The sequence below is a fragment of the Macaca thibetana genome, chromosome 4, assembly GCF_024542745.1.
Source record: "Macaca thibetana thibetana isolate TM-01 chromosome 4, ASM2454274v1, whole genome shotgun sequence".
Lineage (NCBI taxonomy): Eukaryota > Metazoa > Chordata > Mammalia > Primates > Cercopithecidae > Macaca > Macaca thibetana.
In genome coordinates this window covers 74489343-74495827 of record NC_065581.1, presented here as the reverse complement: position 1 = coordinate 74495827, position 6485 = coordinate 74489343, and positions in this window count along the sequence as shown.

Here is a 6485-nt window from a genome sequence, read left to right as displayed (position 1 = left end):
TCTACTAAAAATTTTTGGGGAGAATTTTGAGCTTGCAGTGAGCCTTGTCCAGCCTGGGCAAAAGAGGTTGAAAATGTTCCTTCTTCTCAATAATATGTGAAACATAAAATAGTCAAACTGTTAGGAACAGAGAATAGAATGGTGGTTGCCAGAGGCTAAGGGAGGGGAAAAGGAAAAATGTTAGTGAAGGGGTATAAAGTTTAGTTATGCAATATACAAAAGTTCTAGAAATACAATGTATAGCACTGACACTATGGTTAATAATACCATATTATATATTTTAAATTTGCTGAAATATTCTCACCACACACACACACACACACACACACACCATCCATCCACACACACAAGAAGATCGTAACTATGTGAAATGATGAATGTTAATTATCTTGATTGTGATAATTAGTTCATAATACATACCTATATCAATTCAACTTGTACATTTTAAAGCTAAAATTAGATAAGACACTACTGGAAAGGTAGAGCTTTGAGTAGAAATCATCTTTTCCAATATGTTAACATACTATAAAATCTTTATAATGAAAATATGTATGATTGGCACATGACTAAACAAATAATTCCAGAAATAGACCCAAGTACATATGCAAATATAGCACATGGTCAAGAAACATCACAAATAGCTAGGGCAACGCTCTGTTTTTTAAGCAATGACGTTGGAACACTTAGATAAATTTTTGAAAAATAAAATTAGACTTTTCCTTCAAAACATACACAGAATAAACTTCAAATAAATCAGAGTTCTGATTATAAAATATAAAACTGTTGAAGTACTAGAGGTAAACTTGAATGAATTCCTTTATGACAGTGTAGGGAAAGGCTTTCTACCTATATATAAAAATTCAGATACAATACAAATAAGCATAATTACTTTAGATCTTGTACATATTTATGTTTATAAATATTTAATATATTTAGATATACATAAGTGTGTATAAATGCTTATACATACTTATGTCAATAAATGATTATATATTTATAATAAATATTGTACATTCATTAAAATTTGTATGGAAAATGCAAACTTTTCATCCTAAGAACATCATAAGCAAAATCAAAGGGCAAATGACAAACTGGAAGAAAATATTTTCTATATCTAACACAGGTATGAAGTTAATATTCCCGATATATAAAGAAATTTTAATAATTTTGAGGAAGAAAAAATCTTATAGAAAAATGGGCAAATGGCATGAATAGACATATACATCAGTAGACACATACACAGAATTTTTAAATATTTAAATATATAAACAGATGTTCAACTTCACTCATGAGATAACTGAGATACTGGACAAAATTCAAAAGCTTGACCGTATATTTTACTAGGGCTATGTTGGTGAAACTCTCGGGCAACAGTCCATCTCAGATGTTATCGGTGAGCCTAAAACGATATGACCACTACAGAGGGGAATTTGGCAAAGCCTAAAATTCTACATATGTATTTATCCTTTGACTCACCAATCTATATTTTGGGAATTAACTCTGAAGATAAATAGCTTGTCTCAATGTCATTTATTAAAAATTATTTGTAATTATAAAATGTTAATTTAAATGTCCAAATACAGGGAAATGTTTAAATTAGGTATAGTGTACACAACCAAATAGATACCATTCCGCTGTGACAAAAAATGAAAAAGACATCTATAAACCAATTGAATTTATTTACAAAAGTATTGTGTATTTTATAATATGTAATATATTAGAAAAGTATTTTTTCCGTTGTGTAAGAAAGATGAAGGAACAAGAAAAGCTACATGAATTTGCTTACTTTTGTTAGAGAAAAACACAGGATGGATAACCAGAACCCTGTGAAATTGGTGAGTTATGGTGTCAGGTCCTAGGGGAAAAGGGATGAGATGGGGGATAGAATAAAACTTCTCTGAGTATACCTTTTTATTAATTTTGGAAGCACATTCATATTCTAATCACGCAAAATTAAATCAACGAAGATAAAAAGAATTCTAAAATGAACTGCAAACAGAAGGAAAAGAACCCAACTATTATTGTAAATGAAGAACAACCACAATGAACCAGTAAAGAAAAAAACTAATTTAAATAACTGCTAGACAATAAGACTTTGACTAATTAGGGAAATATTAGGGAAACAATTTGACTCAAATTAGGGAAATTAAACTGAACTAAACTAAAACTCTGTACCTATATCTTATCTCTGTCACTAAATGTTCTAAAAGGGATGATGCTCTAGTAGTAATAAGTATACCTAGCTGCTGAAATTTTGGTTTGTAAATACCATTTCCCACTATAAAGGATTAGAGCTTCTTGGAAAAATGGCTCATTCCATGCCTGGGCAGAAAAGGTCCAAGGTGAGCCTAGAATTTATTGTTATGCCACAAAATAAGTAGTGTAAAAAAAACTGAAGGGGACATAGGAGAAAGATTAACAAGATTCCCATTGACCAAATTTGGTTCACTTGGAATATCAAATGAAATGTGTTCAATAATAAATTATAACTTTTTGTAAAAAATAGGAGTTTATTAGCTAGATAGATTAGATAAGTATCTCATAGAAAAATGCAGATTGATAAATATATACGGAGTAATGGATTTGGAGAATTATTATTTTGCAATTAGCATTTTAAACATTTCAAGAATCATGAATCAGTATTAAATCTAGGGGAGCAAAATTTGATGGAGATTAGGGTATCTGCATAATTTCAATGTCTACCCATAGATTGCTTATTAGTTGCAAAGCAAAAACAGTAGTTATTCAGTGAAGAAATTAGAGAACATTCTGAGTTTGTGATCAAAATTAACATCACCAATAAAGGGTAGGCAGATGCCATGTGCCTCCAAATGGGATATTCTGTAAAGATTAAATTTTTTTTACACAACATACCTAGAGGTGGGAATACATTACTTGAATCTGATTAAGAAGAGACATCAGACAAAACCAAACAGGAATATTCTATAAAATAATTATCCAGGGCCGGGCACGGTGGTTCATGCCTGTAATCCCAGCACTTTGGGAGGCCAAGGCAGGTGGATCACCTGAGGTCAGAAGTTCGAGACCAGCCTGGCCAACATGGCGAAACCCTATCTCTACTAAAAATACAAAAATTAGCCAGGCGTGATGGCATGTGCATGTAATCCCAGCTACTTGGGAGGCTGATGCAGGAGAATCGCTTGAATCTGGGAGGCAGAGGTTGCAGTGAGCCGAGATCATGCCAGTGCCCTCCAGCCTGAGTGACAGAGCAAGACTCTGTCTCAAAATAATAATAATAACAACAACAACAACAACAATAATAATAATAAATAATTATCCAGTATCTTTTAAGCTGTTAATATTATGAAATACAAAGAAAAGCAAAGGCATTCTTTCAGATTACAGGAGTTTAAAGAAACCTGACTAATTGCAACATGTAATCCTAAACTAGATATTGTCCTGTAGGGAAAAGTGCCATAAAATAAATTATTGTGATAAGCAATGAAATTAGCACATATAGTGTATATTAAATTAAATCATTCTAACAATCTTAATTTTTCTGAATTTGCAACATTACTTTGGGTATAAAAATATTCTTATTTGTAGTTTTCTTTACTCTCCTCCTTATAGGTTTATGTATTTATCTACAAACACAGAAAATCACAGCAAAAAAGGTATAAATTTTCATTTTGTCATACATATTTTTAAAACATAAAAGGAAAAATGATTTTTATTTTTACCAACATTTTTAGTATATATCTTTTATTCTTGAAGTTTAAAGTTTACCTCTAGTTTTCTTTTCTTTTTTGTTTTGTTTTGTTTGTTTTGTTTTGTTTTGTTTTGACAGAGTGTCACTCTGTCACCCAGGCTGGAGTGCAGTGGTGTGATCTCAGTTAACTGCAACCTCTGCCTCCCAGGTTCAAGAAATTCTCGTCTTCAGTCTCCCAAGTAGCTGGGATTACAGACGAGTGCCACCATCCCTGGCTAATTTTTGTATTTTTAGTAGAGACAAGGTTTCACCACGTTGGCCAGGCTGATCTCAAACTCCCGACCTCAGGTGATCTGCCCGCCTTGGCCTCCCAAAGTGCTGGGATTTTAGGCATGAGCCACCGTGCCCGGCCTCTAGTTTCATTATCCTTCAGCCTGAACAACTTTCTTTAGCATTGTTTTAGAGCGGGACTGTTGGCAACAAGTTCTCTTGGTTTTCCTTCTTCTAAAGTTATATATATTTCACTTCATTACTGCAAAATGTTTTTTGGATGAAGAATACTGGATTGTTTTAAAAATGTTTCACACATGGTCTACCTCCACAGTTGTCCCATTAATATCCCATTTTCTTTTATATATATTTAATTAAGATTTTTTTCTTTAGCTTTTATTTTCAGTAGTTTAATTTATGAAATACTTGGGAATAGTTTTCTTTGAGTTTATTTTATTTTGATTTGATGAGTTTCTCCAATCACTTATTTATATCTTTCACCAATCTTGGAAAGATTTCTATTTTCTCAAAAAAGGTTTTTTTTTTTTTTTTTTTTTTTTTCTTTTTACTCTGTTGATAGTTTCTTTTGCTGTGCAGAAGCTCTTTAGTTTTAATTAGATTTTATTTGTCAATTTTTGCTGTTGTTTCCGTTGCTTTTGATGTCTTTGTCATGAAATCTTTTCCCATTCCTATGTTCTGAATGGCATTGCCTAGGTTGATTTCTAGAGTTTTTATTGTAGAGGCAGGAGGCTGACAGGGACAAGTCCTTAGTGAAACCCCACCTTCAAGCCAAAAAGCCTGAAACCCACAGCCCAAAATGAGAACTTCTATTTTGTTTGCCCACTCTCTCTTGATTGTTTCTTTCTGAATAATGCCTTTTTGCCAATCGAATGTTGCCTTTTCCAAAACTACTATGGCCAGCCCTGCTCCCCCATCCTGTGCCTATAAAGACCCCAGGCTCAGTAGGTAGGGGAGAGAGAGGCAGCTTGACTGGAGAGAGGCAGCTAGACTTTAGAGAGATGGCTGTACTTCAGATGAAAAAGGTGACTTGACTTTGGAGAGATAGCTTCACTTCAGGGAAGAGCTGGCAGGACTTCAGGGGAAGAATACCTGCCCATCTCATCCCCTCTCTGGCTCCCCTCTCCGCTGAGAGCCATTTCCATCGCTAAATAAAATTCTCTGCCTTCATCATCCTTCAAGTGTCCACATGACCTTATTCTTCTTAGATGCCAGATGAGGGCTTGGGACCCACCAGCTGTGGGTACCCAAAAGAGGATGTCACACTGGCCCTTTGCCCTTGCTGGTGGAAAGCAGTCACCCCACACAATGAGTCAAGGAACCAGGTGAACTGATACACACAGCAGAGCTAAAAGAGTATTGTAACATGTTCCCTGGGGCTTCAGGGTCACAAGCACCCCTACTGGGGCACTGCCATGGGCCCTGAACAGAGCTTGTTTCTGTTGGCAGCAAGCTGGATCCCTCACTAACTTGCTCACATGCTCCCTCCTGCAAGGGATTGAATGTGGTGTGCCAAGTAAACAGGGCACCACTGTCGCAGTCTGATGAAGGGACTGAGGAAAGTCCTGCATCATTTATGGTTTTGGGCTTTTACATTTAAGTCTTTAATCCATCTTGAGTTATTTTTTTTTTTTTTGTATATGGAATGAGGAAGGGGTCTAGTTTCAGTCTTCTATATGTGGTGAGCAAATTATCCCACGCACGCAGCATTTATTGAATTGGGTGTCCTTTCCCCATTGCTTGTTTTGTCAGGTTTGTCATAGAACAGATAGTTGTAGGTGTGTGGTCTAACTTCTGGGTTCTCTATTCTGTTCCATTGGTCTAGGTGTCTGTTATTGTACCAGTATCATGCTGTTTTGGTTACTATAGCCCTGTAGTATAGTTTGAAGTTGGATAGCATGATGCCTCCAGCTATGTTCCTTTTGCTTAGGATTGCAGTGCCTTGGCTATTTGGACTCTCTTTGGTTCCATGTAATTTTTAAAATAGTTTTTTTTTTCTAGTTCTGTGAAGAGTGTCAATGGTAGTTTAATGAGAATACCATTGAATCTATAAATTACTTTGGGCAGTATGGCCATTTTAATGATATTGATTCTTCCTATCCATAGCATGGAATTTTTTTTTATTTGTATGTGCTTCACTGCTTTCTTTGAGCAGTGGTTTGTAGTTCTCCTTTTGGAGGTCTTTTGCCTTCCTAGTTAGCTGTGTTTCTAGGTATTTTATTCTTTGGTCCTTGGCCTGCCTATTGTTGGTATATAAGAATGCTAGTCATTTTTGCACATTTATTTTATATCCTGAGACTTTGCTGAAGTTGCTTATCAGCTTAAGAAACTTTTGGGCTGAGATGATGGGGTTTTCTAGATATAAAATCATGTCATCTGCAAACAAAGATACTTTGACTGTCTCTCTTCCTATTTAAATGTTTTATTTCATTCTCTTACCTGATTGCCCTGGCCAGAACTTCCAGTACTATGTTGAATAGACGTGGTGAGAGAGGGCATCCTTGTCTTGTGTCAATTTTCAAGGGGA